The 16,602-nt window shown below is 43.8% G+C and overlaps 2 protein-coding genes across 15 annotated transcripts in view; one reads left to right on the top strand and one right to left on the bottom strand.

Annotated features, from left to right (window-relative positions):
- The window catches only part of LOC125457421 (otolin-1-like), a 220,539-nt gene that overhangs the window by 64,694 nt on the left and 139,243 nt on the right, over nt 1-16,602 (bottom strand). The gene's annotated exons all lie outside the window — the stretch shown is intronic.
- The window catches only part of sptssb (serine palmitoyltransferase, small subunit B), a 42,355-nt gene that overhangs the window by 23,977 nt on the left and 1,776 nt on the right, over nt 1-16,602 (top strand). Inside the window, exon 1 of one of the 10 annotated variants that reach the window (XM_059650876.1) lies at nt 8,242-8,484. The exons of 2 other annotated variants lie outside the window; for them this stretch is intronic. The gene's annotated coding sequence lies outside the window, so the exon portion shown is untranslated. 7 more of the 10 variants (XM_059650874.1, XM_059650879.1, XM_059650880.1 and 4 more) reach the window with 7 other exon arrangements.

Below are 16,602 nucleotides of genomic sequence, written 5' to 3'. Positions count from 1 at the left end.
CGATTTAACCCTTGGGTAAGACCGCCCTAGAGCAAAAGTTCAGTTCACCAAAATGGTCTTTTAACAGCTTTGGGTTTTTTAAAGTATCTTATTAAATAGGGCTATTGCATGTTTCTGACATCTGCTGTGACACGAAAAGAATCACAATTTTAAAAGTAAGACCACAGACAGGGTTTTGGCCATCCCGCTGCTAACTTTTTATGCTGCACAACTGTTAAACTGTGAAGTCACACAGTAACCATGGATTTGGGAAAAGGGAAATCATGTTTGACAGATCTATTGGAATTCTTTTGAGGGTCTAACTAATAGAGTTGATCAGGGGAGCCAGCGGATATGGCTTATTTGGGCTTTCAGAATGCTTTTGAGAGTCCCACATCAGAGGTTAATACGTAAAACTAAAGCACGATAGGATTGTGGGTAGTGTTTTAAGATGGATTAAACAAAAATGGTTTGCAGACAAGAAATACGAGTAGGTTTTAAAAAAGTGTCTTTTTCTGAATGGCAAGCACTTACAAGTGGGTTCTACACTGATAGGTACAGGACCCCAACTATTCACAATATATCTTTCTTTAGATGAGACAACTGATTGTAATACCTCAATTTTTCAGGTGATACAAAACTGGCTGTTTGGTAAATGCAGTGTTTTTGTAGTGTGATTTTAGACAAGCTATGTGACTAGGCAAATACACAGCAGGTGCAGTAAACGGTGGATAAATGAGGTTCTCCACATTGGCAGCAAAAATGGGAAGGCAGATTATTATTTGAATGACTGTAACTTGTAAAAGGGAAATATTCAATAGGACTGTGTCCTCATGCACCTGTTGCTGAAAGTAAGCATGCAGGTGCAATAATCAGTAAAGAAGGTAAACTGTATGTTGGCCTTCATAGCAATTGCAATTAAGTACAGGGTCAAGGGTGTCTCGCTGCAATTATACAGGACATCGATGAACCTGGAAAGTTGTGTGAAGTCTTGTTCTCCTTATCTGAGGAAGGATGTGCTTGCTGTAGGCCAAGTGTAGTGACGGTTTATCAAAATGATTCCTAGGATGGCAAGACTGATGAGAGAGTGTGTTAATTAAGAATGTATTCACTGGAGTTCAGAAGAATGACAGGTTTCTGTGAGATCCTCTATCAAATTCTAAGGTGATTAGTCAAGTGAGATGCAGAAAGGATGTTGCCAATGGTGGTGGAATCCAGAATCAGGAATCCTATTTAAGTGGTAAACATTTTGGGTCTAAGACAGGGAGAAATTTCTTCACCAAGACAGTGTTGAGCCTATGGCATTCACTACTGTAAAGTGGTTTGTGGCCACACCATTGCATTTTTCAAGAAGGAGTTAGAAAGCTCTTATGACTACAGAGACGGAGGTGGGAGGGCAGAATTGGGACATTGAGCTTGATTATCAGTCATGACCATATTGAATGGTGGAGCAGGCTCAAGGGATCAAATGGCCTATTCCTGTTTGCAAAAACATAAGTAGACTCCTATCCCACCCCAAAAAAGAGCATATTCCAATTCACGTCCTCAATTACATACTACAAAAAAAATACTCAAACACTAAAAATGCAAAAATGCTTCACAGGATGTGAGCAGAATTGAGGATGCAAGAAAAATTATGCAGGCTGAGTTCATTGCTATGGAATAGCAAAAAACTATAAGAAGACCTAAAAGCAGGTCTTTAAACTTTGAGGGATTCAACAGGGTGCAAGCAGGGAAAGAAATGTTTCCACATGGGTAAATTCACATACCAAGAAAACTATAAGAAAGCTACATAAAGATCAAACAAAAAAATTAGAAGGAATATTTATATGTAGCAATGGCTAAGAATGTAAACCTGCTGCCAAATGGAATGGAGGACAATAATCACAAATGGCTGGGTTTTTATTCATAACGTGAGTTCCAACAGGCATTCTATAAATGCCCTATTTATGATGCTTTTCTGATGAAGGGTCTAGGCCCGAAACATCAGCTTTTATGCTCCTAAGAAGCTGCTTGGCCTGCTTTGTTCATCCAACACCTTGTTATCTTGAATTCTCCAGCATCTGCAGTTCCCATTATCTCTATTTATGATGTATGCACCTTTTGTAGCTAATACACTTTGCATATAAATGCAGCTATAAATATCAGTTTTATTTGTAGAACCAGGAGCACCATTGCATCTCAGTAAACACACTGTACACATAGTGGCACTCCAAGCTTCAGACCAACAGGAAAACATCCTTTACACAAGTATTCTGATCAGGCTGAAACTGCCTTGCTGTCAACATACTGGAAAAACCAGTCAAACAAAGAGTTTCACTTCAATTGGCTTTTGAATACTACAGCGATTCAACTTGCATTCAAGTGAAACTTTCATCACCAAATGTGGGAGAGAAATTGTCAGAAGCGACTTGGTGGTTCTGATTTCATGAATTTAGTATCATTTTACTCCAGTTTTCTGGATTTACTCTAACTTGCATATTCCCACGGGATAACATTTTTAGAAACAATTCTCAAGATATTAACTAATTCAGGAATTAGCCATCAAGTAGCATATGTTCTTTCTTCTAATGTACCTTTAAAATGGCAGATGGTTCTATTTGTATCACATCATTCAATTAATTTACAATATGGCAAATATCCCTCCCTATTGTTGGCTCTCCTGTTACATTGAAGAGCAAACTATTCTCTAAACGTACGGTACACATTATAAAGACTTGTGAAACACATTTTCTATCCCATTTTGTATAGAAATTATCAATGCTTGACAAATGGATTTTGATCAAACAGTAGGGTATGAATTCTGCCAAATTTTTAAATTTGTTAATCCATTGATTTGTCAGCAAGCACTGAGATGGAAACTCGTTTTTTCTTATTTTTCACTAATGTTTAAACAAATTCTAAAAACAGTAAAAGCTAGTCAAATGTCAGACTGTTTACTATACTGCTGCCCCAAATACTAAAATGAGCAAATGAAACTAATATACACCTTAAATACAAATTCTACTTACTCTATCATTACATGTAATTTTCTATTCTTCCATCCTCCCTTTAGTGAAAGATCTTTGACTTGAATCATGATTTGTTTTCTTTGTCTCCACAAATTCTGCCTGATCTGTGTATCTCCAACACTTCCTGTTTTAATCTCAGATTTCTAGCATCTGCAGTGACTTGATTTTGTGTGAATGAAGTCCCCATCAACTACTTATTTTAACATTTGGAAGGATTAAATAAAACTGTTGAAATTCAATTGACGAAAATAAATTGAATAGCATGTCACTTTCATTAATTGTTTTTAGAAGTTGTTAATGGGCTAACTACTTCAAAAAGTATTTGCATGATGATCTTCTTTTAAGAAAATACTGTCCCAAGGAATGTATTTTAAGTGAATAGCAGCTTTTAACATCACTGTTCCTGAGTGCTGGTCAGATATCGCATTGATAGTACGTTTTAAGATCATTGAATTGTCAGAGAATGTGGAATCATGGAATACACCATTTGTGTACATTTTCTGGTTAGCTATTTCAATTTGCACGAAATGTAGAATGGGAGCCAACCTGAAAATAGCTCAAATTAGGTAGCCGGTAATAGAAATACTTTTATAAGCAGGTTTTTGTTTTTAATATGAGGGCAAAATTGGTAACCAGTGCATAGTAAATAAAATCACCTTTTTAAAAAAGTCAGGCACTTGTAAACAGTCAGTCATTTAGCCCAGAATTATACAACACAGGAGGCCATTCAACCCATCATTCCATCCCTATGAATTATCTGTTTTCCACTTTTACCAGAGCCTTGCAACCATTACTGTAAGTACAGATTCCAAATCCCTTTTGAAAGTTACTATTGAATCTACTTCACCAACTTGTATGTTATACTTCACCCAATGAAAAAAAGTCTCCTCATCTGCCTCTGAATTCAATGTCAATTACGTCAAATCTGAATTCGCTAGCTACCAAACTTCCTGTCAGTGCAGTTTCTCCTCAACTACTGTTAAAGGCCCACAATTTTGAACACCTCCATTAAGCTCCCTCTTACCTTCTCTGCCCTAAGAACAACAATCCCGGCTTCTCTAGTCTCTGCACATAAATGAAAGCCTTAAATATTTGATTCTATGAAATCTCCTTGCCTTGACAGCCTTTCTGAAGAACTGGGCACAATATTTGAGCTGAGATATAACCAGTAATTTTATAAATGTTTATCATACAAACATGGGTTAGGAACAGAAGTAGGCTATCTGACCCTTCCTATGTCATTCAATAAACTCATGACTGATCTATTTGTGTCATACATACTGCATAAATCTATTTCTAAAGTGAAGGGTCCTTTTTTCATTTTTTTTAATGTACTCTTTGGCATGGGAACAATTTTAAAATTGTACCACAAGAACAACTCCAACCTTCCAGTTCTGTGCCATTTCAGTACACCACCTTGCTGTCATACTAACGTTTCTGCCTTAGGCCTGCTGCAGTGCTCCAGCAAAGCCCAACACAAGCCAGAGAAACATAGAACATAGAACATAGAACAGTACAGCACAGAACAGGCCCTTCAGCCCACGATGTTGTGCCGACCATTGATCCTCATGTATGCACCCTCAAATTTCTATGACCATACGCATGTCCAGCAGTCTCTTAAATGACCCCAATGACCTTGCTTCCACAACTGCTGCTGGCAACACATTCCATGCCCTCACAACGCTCTGTGTAAAGAACCCACCTCTGACATCCCCTCTATACTTTCCTCCAACCAGCTTAAAACTATGACCCCTCGTGTTAGCCATTTCTGCCCTGGGAAATAGTCTCTGGCTATTAACTCATTTTCCACTGTGGCACTTTACAGCATTCAGGGCTCAACATTTAAGCTGCAGAATCACAGTCATAGAGTCGTACAGCATGGAAATAGATCCTTTGGTCCAACTCATCAGTGCCAACCAGACACCACATTCTGACCTAGCCCCATTAGGGCTGCTGCCTCACAGCACCAGAAAATGGGTTCAATCCAGCATCAGTGACTATCTGTGTGGAGTTTGCACGTTCTCCCCATGTCTGTGTGAGTTTCCTCCAGGTCCTCTGGTTTCCTCCCAAAGTCCAAAGATGTGCAGGCTAGGTGGATTGGCTATGCTAAACTACCTACAGTGTCTAGAGTGGGAAATGCAGGGATAAGATGGGGGTGGGTCTGGGTGGGACACTCTTTGGAGGATTGCTGTGGACTCAGTGGGCCAAATGGCCTGCTTCTACACTGTAGGGATTCCGTCGTTCTATTTGGCCCATATCCCTCTAAATCCTTCCTATTCATTTACACATCCTGATGCCTTTGAATGTTGTAATTGTATTCACTACCACCACTGCCTCTGGCAGCTCATTCCAGACACACCACCCCGCGCCTGAATATGAACCTGTCTCTGCCCCTCCGGTCCTTTTTTAAAATCTTGCCCTGTTCACTTCAGATCAATAACAGTTTCCTTTGTTTTGATTAGACTCTCTCTCTTCTTCAGTACAGCATCACCAATATTTGTTTGTATAAGTTTGCAGACCTATTTTCAACTATTCACACGTACCATTAACACCTATATCTCTCCTCTGCTATCACTGGTACTCCCTTTTTTGTCTTTGTCTTTTTCATTGGACACTCTCATTATCTGTTGCACCCACTCCCCTCTCCCTGTCACAAAAACCACAATTTCAATTCAGATGAAGATTCAAATTGGATACAAAATGTTAACTTTTCTCTGGCTGTTCTTTTTCTTCTTTCAGATCTTCTGCATCCACAGTACTTCGCTTTTATTAAATTGTGCCACTTAGGTTGGCCCCTTAGTTTGCTTTACAAAATGTAAAATTTAGTCTGCCAAATAGAACACAGAACAGTACAGGTAGGTCCTTCGGTCCACGATGTTGTACCAACCTATTATCCTACGCTAAGATCAAACTACCCAACATACAGGAATAGCGCCAGATGACTGGAGGATAGCAAATGTGGTTCCCCTGTTCAAGAAGGGGAGTAGAGACAACCCTGGTAATTATAGACCAGTGAGCCTTACCTCAGTTGTTGGTAAAGTGTTGGAAAAGGTTATAAGGGATAGGATTTATAATCATCTAGAAAAGAATAAATTGATTAGGGATAGTCAGCACGGTTTTGTGAAGGGAAGGTCGTGCCTCACAAACCTTATTGAGTTCTTTGAGAAGGTGACCAAACAGGTAGATGAGAGTAAACCGGTTGATGTGGTGTATATGGATTTCAGCAAGGCGTTCAATAAGGTTCCCCACAATAGGCTATTGTACAAAATGCGGAGGAATGGAATTGTGGGAGATATAGCAGTTTGGATCGGAAATTGGCTTGCTAAAAGAAGACAGAGGGTGGTAGTTGATGGGAAATGTTCATCCTGGAGACCAGTTACTAGTGGTGTACCGCGAGGGTCGGTGTTGGGTCTGCTGCTGTTTGTCATTTTTATAAATGACCTGGATGAGGGAGTAGAAGGATGGGTTAGGAAATCTGCAGACGACACTAAGGTCAGTGGAGTTGTGGATAGTGACGAAGGATGCTGTAGGTTTCAGAGAGACATAGATAAGCTGCAGAGCTGTGCTGAGAGGTGGCAAATGGAGTTTAATGCAGACAAGTGTGAGGTGATGCACTTTGGTAGGAGTAACCGGAAGGCAAAGTACTGGGCTAATGGTAAGATTCTTGGTAGTGCAGATGAGCAGAGAGATCTCGGTGTCCATGTACACAGATCCTTGAAAGTTGCCACCCAGGTTGACAGGGCTGTTAAGAAGGCATACAGTGTTTTAGCTTTTATTAATAGAGGGATCGAGTTCCGGAACCAACAGGTTATGGTGAAGCTGTACAAAACTCTGGTGCGGCCACACTTGGAGTATTGCGTACAGTTCTGGTCACCGCATTATAAGAAGGATGTGGAAGCTTTGGAAAGGCTGCAGAGGAGATTTACTAGGATGTTGCCTGGTATGGAGGGAAGGTCTTACGAGGAAAGGGTGAGGGACTTGAGGCTGTTTTCATTAGAGAGAAGAAGGTTGAGAGATGACTTAATTTAAACATACAAAATAATCAGAGGGTTAGATAGGGTGGATAGGGAGAGCCTTTTTCCTAGGATGGTGACGGTGATCACGAGGGGGCACAGCTTTAAATTGAGGGTTTAAAGATATAGAACAGATGTCAGATGTAGTTTCTTTACTCAGAGAGTAGTAAGGGAATGGAATGCTTTGCCTGCAACAGTAGTAGATTCGCCAACTTTAGGTATGTTTAAGTCTTCGTTGGACAAGCATATGGACGTACATTGAATAGTGTAGGTTAGATGGGCTTAAGATCGGTATGACAGGTCGGCACAACATCGAGGGCCAAAGGGCCTGTACTGTGCTGTAATGTTCTATGTTATATACCCTTCCTTTTACTATCATCCATGTGCCTATCCAAGAGTCACTTAAATATCCCTAATGTATCTGACTCCACCACCACTGCTGACAGCGCATTCCACGCCCCCACCACTCTCTCTGTAAAGAACCTACCTCTGAAATCTTCCCTACAACTTGCTGCATCACCTTAAAATTATGCCCCCTTGTGATTGTCATTTTCGCCCTGGGGAACAGTCTCTGGCTATCCACTCTATCTATGCCTCAAATTGATTACACTCTCTTCAATTGCCTGCCAATTTTGCCAGTGTATGTTCTCCTGAAGTCTGCCACTATCCTCCTCACTGAATACTACTATTTCATAGCATTTCTGTAAACTTTGAAACTATATCCTCTGTGCTCAAGTCCATATCCTTCATACACATTAAAAAGTGAACCTAATATCCACACCTGTAGTTTCCACTAACTGTAAAAAAACCCATCACCCTCCCTTACCATCTCACAGCCAATTTGGTACCAAAAGCTGGCCCCTGTTTTCCCTCTTAATTCCCTGGTTTCCGAAGATCATGAATGAATATAGGTACAAGGCTATAGGTACAATCTATGCTCCAGATAATATTTACAACCTGGAGAAATTTCAGCAGTTTATAAGGATATCAAACTCATCAGATTAATTTAAATTGATTCCTTGCACGTTACTTATAATTACACACGGAAGTGGGATGAGGTTTGTTTTTTTTGCCCCGCACATTTTGACAGTGATTTCTAAATAAACAGCAATGGTTAGGACAGTCTTGAAGCGACCAGATAATTGCAGAGTTCTTAAATGCCAGCGTATTATAATGGCCTTTTGTTCCTGTGAAGCCTTACCCCTGAGCAAGGGTGTCACACATATAAATACAACAGAATCCAGCCCATGCGTGTTCTGTTCAAGGATGCCGTGTGTCCTGGAATGAGTATTTTTAAGCTTCAGGCTGCAGTAGCAACCCGCCGCCAAAGCTGATCCACGTGGAAGTATTGCGGACCCGAGAGACTGGAATTGCGGATTTGGGAGTCTGCAAGACGCGGTGCGGTCGAGATCTGAGATTCCGGGCAAGGAATGGGGAGAAGAGAGTAAAGCTGGGGCTCTGGAGCAGAGAGAATGAGAGAGGTGGGGGTGGGAGGAATGAGCTGGGTTAAGTGTGTGTCTCCGCGATTTCTGCAGAGCAGGCAGCAGTAACCTGGTGAGTGGGAGCAGAGGCAGGAACAACCAGGGAAGGGCTGGGTGAAACCACAGCACTGCATTTACTGTGGAGAAGCCGCGGAAAATGGATCGGGGAGCAGGGGGTACACAGCGAGAACTGCCCGACGATGAACATCACCAGCTCCGATACACAGTTTATTTTAGGTGGCGGTACAGTGGGAAGCGACCCGATATGTGAGGCACTTGTTCTGTGTTCCAGTCTCAACTCAGAATTTGATGACTGAGGTGTTTATAACCTGACACAGTAGTATGACTTTTTTTTCTCTTTAAAAACCGCGAATACTGGAAACGTCAAGTTTTCACAGACAGCAATGGAAGGTGGTAAGAGATTTCTGGTTGGCCATGGGACGGAGTGAAGGTTGGAGCCTCTATTATTACTCTGCATAGCTCCAGATTACAGAATATGTGTAAGAATGCATGTTGCCACTACAACTTGCAATCTGTATGAGCTGTAATGCACCATTTCCTTTAATGACTGCTGTCGAACTAGTGTGAGCTTGCAGGGCACATGCTCTACCTGGTTGCCTGCACATGTTCCAGAAGGACCCCGAGACTGTACCTCCTAGTCGCGAACCATTCTAACTCCCCCTCCCATTCCTGAGACGACATGTCCATCGTGGGCCTCCTGCAGTGCCACAATGATGCCACCCGAAGGTTGCAGGAACAGCAACTCATTCCGCTTGGGAATCCTGCAGCCCAAAGGTATCAATGTGGACTTCACAAGCTTCAAAATCTCCCCTCCCCCCACTCCATCCCAAAACCAGTCCAACCTGTCTCTGCCTCCCTAACCTGTTCTTCCTCTCACCTATCCCCTCCTCCCACCTCAAGCTGCAATTCCATCTCCTACCTACTAACCTCATCCGACCCCCTTGACCTGTCCGTCCTCCCCGGACTGACCTATCCCCTCCCTACCTCCCCACCTATACTCTCCTCTCCACCTATCTTCTCCTCTATCCATCTTCAGTCCGCCTCGCCCCCCCCCCCTCCCTATTTATTTCAGAATCCTCTCCCCATCCCCCTTTTCTGATGATGGGTCTAGGCCTGAAACGTCAGCTTTTGTGCTCCTAAGATGCTGCTTGGACTGCGGTGTTCATCCAGCTCCTCAGTTTGTTATGCTAGAGCCTTTACTTGTTTAAGTCATTGAATTTGAGGCATTTATCAGATCCAGCTAACAGCAGTAAGGGCCAGTATCACAACAGACTTGCCACAGGCACAGAATCACACACCTGGAAGTTGGCACACAATATGTCTCATGGGAAAATTGCTCAAGTCCATATTAAAAGATGTAATAGCAGAGTACTTGGAAGATAATAACGGGATTGCACAGAGTCAGCATGGATTTACAAAGGGAAAAATCATGCATGATAAATTTGCAGACATTTTGAGGATGTAACAAGTAAAATGGATAAGGGAGAATTGGTGAATGTGGTTTACGTAGATTTTCAGACTTTCAGTAAGGTCCCACATAGGCTATCAGTATGTGAAACTAACCACATGGGATTGGAGATTGTGTACTGAAATAGAGTGAGAACTGGCTTTCAGAAAGGAAACAAAGATTAGGAATATTTCCCGAGTGGCAACAGAGACTAGGAATCAGTGCTTGTACCCCAGCTATTCACAATCTATATTAATGATTTAGATAAAGAAATTTTGTATTATATCTTCTAACTTTCAGATGATACAAGGCTGTATGAAAACATATGCCTTGAGCTACATGCAGAGAAGCCTCCGTGCTTTAAGTAAATGGGCAAATACATGGCAGATGGAGTATAATAGCGAAAAATGTGAGTTTATCTACTTAGTAACTAAAGTGAGGAGGCAGATTATTTGAATGGAAATAGATTGGATTAGACAGGATAGATGCAGGAAGAATGTTTCTGATGACCTCAGAGTTCAGAACTAGGGGTCACGATCTAAGGATAAGGGGAGGACCCTTTTTAGGACAGAGATGTAGAGAAATGTCCTCACCTAGGCAGAAGTGGACCTATGTAATTCTCTGCCACAGCAAACCATTGAAGTCAAACCATTGAAGACTTTCAAGAAAATGTAGACTTTTTTTATCCTAAAGGATCAAAGGATATGATAAGAAAATAGGAACAGGGCACAGAGTTGGATGATAAGCCATAATCCTATTGAATGGCTGAATGGACTCAAAGAGCTGAGTAGCTTACTCCTGCTCCTATTTTCTATGAGTTAATTTTTCTAGGTCCCTATAAAGCAAGGTGTATACCAATTTCTACACAATGGCATTCAATAACTTTCATGATTGTGGTGAGTCTGGCATCCTGCCTCAGAGAGCCCATTCAATGAGAAGATGTTTTGAACAAGCAACATAATCTAAAATGTGAGAGATAATGGGAACTGCAGATGCTGGAGATTCCAAGATAATAAAATGTGAGGCTGGATGAACACAGCAGGCCAAGCAGCATCTCAGGAGCACAAAAGCTGACGTTTCGGGCCTAGACCCTTCATCAGAGAGGGGGATGGGGGGAGGGAACTGGAATAAATAGGGAGAGAGGGGGAGGCGGACCGAAGATGGAGAGTAAAGAAGATAGGTGGAGAGGGTGTAGGTGGGGAGGTAGGGAGGGGATAGGTCAGTCCAGGGAAGACGGACAGGTCAAGGAGGTGGGATGAGGTTAGTAGGTAGCTGGGGGTGCGGCTTGGGGTGGGAGGAAGGGATGGGTGAGAGGAAGAACCGGTTAGGGAGGCAGAGACAGGTTGGACTGGTTTTGGGATGCAGTGGGTGGGGGGGAAGAGCTGGGCTGGTTGTGTGGTCACCCGCTTCCAACACAAGTCCTCCTCCTGGACACCACCCCCAGGCCTCCTACCCTCCCTCGACCTCTTCATCTCCAACTGCCGTCGAGACATCAACCGCCTCAACCTCTCCACCCCTCTCACCCACTCCAACCTCTCCCCCGCAGAACGGGCAGCCCTCCGCTCCCTCCGCTCCAACCCCAACCTCACCATCAAACCCGCAGACAAGGGTGGCGCAGTGGTAGTATGGCGTACTGACCTCTACATCGCCGAGGCCAGACGCCAACTCTCCGACACCACCTCCTACCGCCTCCTCGATCATGACCCCACACCCGAGCACCAAACCATCATCTCCAACACCATTCATGACCTCATCACCTCAGGGGACCTCCCACCCACAGCCTCCAACCTCATTGTTCCCCAACCCCGCACGGCCCGTTTCTATCTCCTTCCCAAAATCCACAAACCTGCCTGCCCTGGTCGACCCATCGTCTCAGCCTGCTCCTGCCCCACCGAACTCATCTCCACCTATCTGGACTCCATTTTCTCCCCTTTGGTCCAGGAACTCCCCACCCATGTCCGTGACACCACCCACGCCCTCCACCTCCTCCAGGACTTCCAATTCCCTGGCCCCCAACACCTCATATTCACCATGGACGTCCAGTCCCTGTACACCTGCATTCCGCATGGAGATGGCCTCAAGGCCCTCCGCTTCTTCCTGTCCCGCAGGCCCGACCAGGCCCCCTCCACCGACACTCTCATCCGCCTAGCGGAACTCGTCCTCACACTCAACAACTTCTCTTTTGACTCCTCCCACTTCCTACAGACTAAGGGGGTGGCCATGGGCACCCGCATGGGCCCCAGCTATGCCTGCCTCTTTGTAGGTTACGTGGAACAGTCCATCTTCCGCACCTACACAGGCCCCAAACCCCACCTCTTCCTCCGGTACATTGATGACTGTATCGGCGCCGCCTCTTGCTCCCCAGAGGAGCTCGAACAGTTCATCCACTTCACCAACACCTTCCACCCCAACCTTCAGTTCACCTGGGCCATCTCCAGCACATCCCTCACCTTCCTGGACCTCTCAGTCTCCATCTCAGGCAACCAGCTTGTAACTGATGTCCATTACAAGCCCACCTACTCCCACAGCTACCTAGAATACACCTCCTCCCACCCACCCTCCTGCAAAAATTCCATCCCCTATTCCCAATTCCTCCGCCTCCGCCGCATCTGCTCCCACGATAAGACATTCCACTCCCGCACATCCCAGATGTCCAAGTTCTTTAAGGACCGCAACTTCCCCCCCACGGTGATTGAGAACGCCCTTGACCGCGTCTCCCGCATTTCCCGCGACACATCCCTCACACCCCGCCCCCGCCACAACCGCCCCAAGAGGATCCCCCTCGTTCTCACACACCACCCTACCAACCTCCGGATACAACGCATTATCCTCCGACACTTCCGCCATTTACAATCCGACCCCACCACCCAAGACATTTTTCCATCCCCACCCCTGTCTGCTTTCCGGAGAGACCACTCTCTCCGTGACTCCCTTGTTCGCTCCACACTGCCCTCCAACCCCACCACACCTGGCACCTTCCCCTGCAACCGCAGGAAATGCTACACTTGTCCCCACACCTCCTCCCTCACCCCCATCCCAGGCCCCAAGATGACATTCCACATTAAGCAGAGGTTCACCTGCACATCTGCCAATGTGGTATACTGCATCCACTGTACCCGGTGCGGCTTTCTCTACATTGGGGAAACCAAGCGGAGGCTTGGGGACCGCTTTGCAGAACACCTCCGCTCAGTTCGCAACAAACAACTGCACCTCCCAGTCGCAAACCATTTCCACTCCCCCTCCCATTCTCTTGATGACATGTCCATCATGGGCCTCCTGCACTGCCACCATGATGCCACCCGAAGGTTGCAGGAACAGCAACTCATATTCCGCCTGGGAACCCTGCAGCCATATGGTATCAATGTGGACTTCACCAGTTTCAAAATCTCCCCTTCCCCCACTGCATCCCTCAACCAGCCCAGTTCATCCCCTCCCCCCACTGCACCACACAACCAGCCCAGCTCTTCCCCCCCACCCACTGCATCCCAAAACCAGTCCAACCTGTCTCTGCCTCCCTAACCGGTTCTTCCTCTCACCCATCCCTTCCTCCCACCCCAAGCCGCACCCCCAGCTACCTACTAACCTCATCCCACCTCCTTGACCTGTCCGTCTTCCCTGGACTGACCTATCCCCTCCCTACCTCCCCACCTACACCCTCTCCACCTATCTTCTTTACTCTCCATCTTCGGTCCGCCTCCCCCTCTCTCCCTATTTATTCCAGTTCCCTCCCCCCATCCCCCTCTCTGATGAAGGGTCTAGGCCCGAAACGTCAGCTTTTGTGCTCCTGAGATGCTGCTTGGCCTGCTGTGTTCATCCAGCCTCACATTTTATAATCTAAAATGTGCTGTTGCGTGTCTGTATAGTTGTGGTAGTGGGGACATGTAACCATATCAACTGAGGAATAGTTAGAAGTGCAAGTTTTTTGTATTGGAATGATGTGTAAAGTTCCACGAAGTCTGTATTGGGTCACCCTCATTGCCTGTATTTGCAAATGACTTTAACTTGGTAACGGAAAGAAGAAGCAACTGTTTACTGGCAACAAAACTGAGATATGGTAAATTATTAAAGATTATTAAAAGACATTGATAAGCACATAGTTAAGACAAACAATTAGTACATACATTTGAGTGTAGAAAATGTCAAATAATGTATTTTGGAAGTAAGAATAAAATATGTGGGAAAGATTCTAAATGGATTAGAGTGATCTGAACATGTAATGCATATGTTATTAAAGATAACAGTATAAGCAGAAGTCGCAGAAGTTTGATTTCAAGGCACAGGCTCCCAAAACTAATGTACAAGTGCACACTTAGTTCACAATTGGAGTGTGATATACTTAGACAATCCAAATTATTAAGATTATATAAAAGTAATAAAGCCAAAATGTAATTTTTTTATCAAGTTACTCGACTAAAGGGATCAAAGCTATGAAGAGATGCCTTGTTCTTTTGAGTTGTGGTTTGCAGACTTGACTGTCTCTGATGTCCAATCTGATATCATCTATTAGGCTTTCATAGAGCAAAGAACTTTACAGCACAGGACTGCACCCTTTGGCCCATGATATTGTGCCGAACATGACGCCAAATTAAACTAATCCCTTCCACCTGCCTTTGGCCCTCCATTCCTTGCATATTTGTGTGCTCATTTGAAAGTCCCTTAAACATCCCTATCATATCTGCCTCCACCACCACCCCAGCACCACCAGACTCCTACCACTCTGTGTTTTAAAAAAAACACTCAACCCTTTGAACTTCCCCCTCTCATCTTAAATTCAGGCCCCTAGTATTAGACATTCCAACTCTGGGGGAGAATGATTCTGACCATCATCATCTCTGCTGCAATTTCTCACTATTGCAGGATCATGCTGGAATGCAAAAGCATCCTCTTTGTTCCTGTACCTCTAGCTACCACCCTAAAATCCTAAGCCTTTCATTCAACTTCGCCTCAAACAAGCACAAGAAATTCAGGAACTTCTTTGCCACTGAAATTGAGACTGTTGTGTTCATCTGCCTCTGCAGCATTTTTTCCTTTCATCCAACAAACCAAATTCTTGAAGTCTTAGCCCTGTCATAGCCCAGAACTCACTTTCTCTATAACTTTCTTCTATCTGTTCTCATCCCTTTTCCAAATTCATCTTATGCAGGTGACAAATCTATTGTTCCCTCTCAACTCCATCCCAACCAAACTATTGAACACAAAGTTTCTCATTTGATTGCCCATTTTGGCTGATGGTATTAACAGTTATTTTTCTAAAATACAATGCTCCTCCTCATAAAATCTGCTTCCACCACCCAACCTCAAAATGTCCAGCATTGACTCCATCTGCCTTTATAAATTACTGCCTAGTAATTTACCTCCTTTGACTCTGCAATGTGCTGGATCAAGCCAGTGTGTCCAGCAACAACTAATTATCCTTGACCTACAAGCATGGAACCATTAACATGTCCGATCAGAGATAATGGGAACTGCAGATGCTGGAGAATCCAAGATAATAAAGTGTGAAGCTGGATGAACACAGCAGGCCAAGCAGCTTTTGTGCTCCTGAGATGCTGCTCAGCCTGCTGTGTTCATCCAGCTTCACACTTTATTAACATGTCTGATCATGCCATTCTCTTGCCACCTATTTAGAACTGCCCCTGTCTGATTCCATCCTAATCTATCCAGTCATAGCCAGGGATTAACATTTAATTCTTTCTCCTCTCTCTCACCCTGTTGTCTTTGTCTTCCACATGGATCTATCCTTAGCACCCTCATATTTTTCATCGACATGCTGCCTTTTTACATTATTTGAAAACTCAGCATCAGTTTCTACATGGAGGCTGACCACATCCGTCTGTACCTTGACTGGCTTTAGTACGAGGTTAGCAAAAATATCCTGCCGTGCAATGTTGGGAAGACCGAAAGCGTTGTTTTCTACCCAGCAAAAATTCTATTGACTGCTTCCTTTTCCCCAGCAACTGCCTGAGGCTGAATGAAATCTTATTGTCTTATTTGATCCCAAGATAAACTTCAAACCTGCTCCACCAGCAGAATTGCCTCCACCTTCTAACATTGCATGCCTCTACTCATCTACTGAAACCTTTATTCATGCCTTTTATTTCATCCAGACTATTTGACTGCTGCATTGATCTTTGCATCTTTCACTATCATACCCTGAACTAGAGTTCTTCCAAACCTCTCCAACATTAGCACTGTAATGCAGTTGTAAAAGGTTTCATTTTTTATACTGTCAAATTATTTGTGGTTCTTCTGAGTATCCAATAAAGTGAGAAACTAATATTTAGAATTGTATGGGACATCTATTTGCATATTGATACGGTTGCCCATTTTACTTGACTCATTCAAGTACCATGTGTTGATGCAATAAGTCAGTTTTTGGTTGTAGAATCTACAGGTATGTGAAGATATTGACATTTAACTCATTGGTCTGTATTTTGAAATAATACTTTAGATGCGGGAGATCACTTCCCAAATTTTTTCAAAAGTAGAGTTTATAGCATGAATTTGCTCATGGTGCAAAGATTCGCTTTTTTTAAATTCTCCAGCCCCTTCTGTTTATCAGCACAATTCCAGTTATCAACTAGAAGTCTACGTTTGAGATGTTGTGTAATAATTAAATGAGTGTGCTATAGTTGGGAATATTAAAGAAG

The sequence above is a fragment of the Stegostoma tigrinum genome, chromosome 14 (assembly GCF_030684315.1).
Source record: "Stegostoma tigrinum isolate sSteTig4 chromosome 14, sSteTig4.hap1, whole genome shotgun sequence".
NCBI lineage: Eukaryota > Metazoa > Chordata > Chondrichthyes > Orectolobiformes > Stegostomatidae > Stegostoma > Stegostoma tigrinum.
The sequence above is the reverse complement of the archived record's forward strand: the minus strand, read 5'-3'. Positions and strand labels throughout refer to the sequence as shown.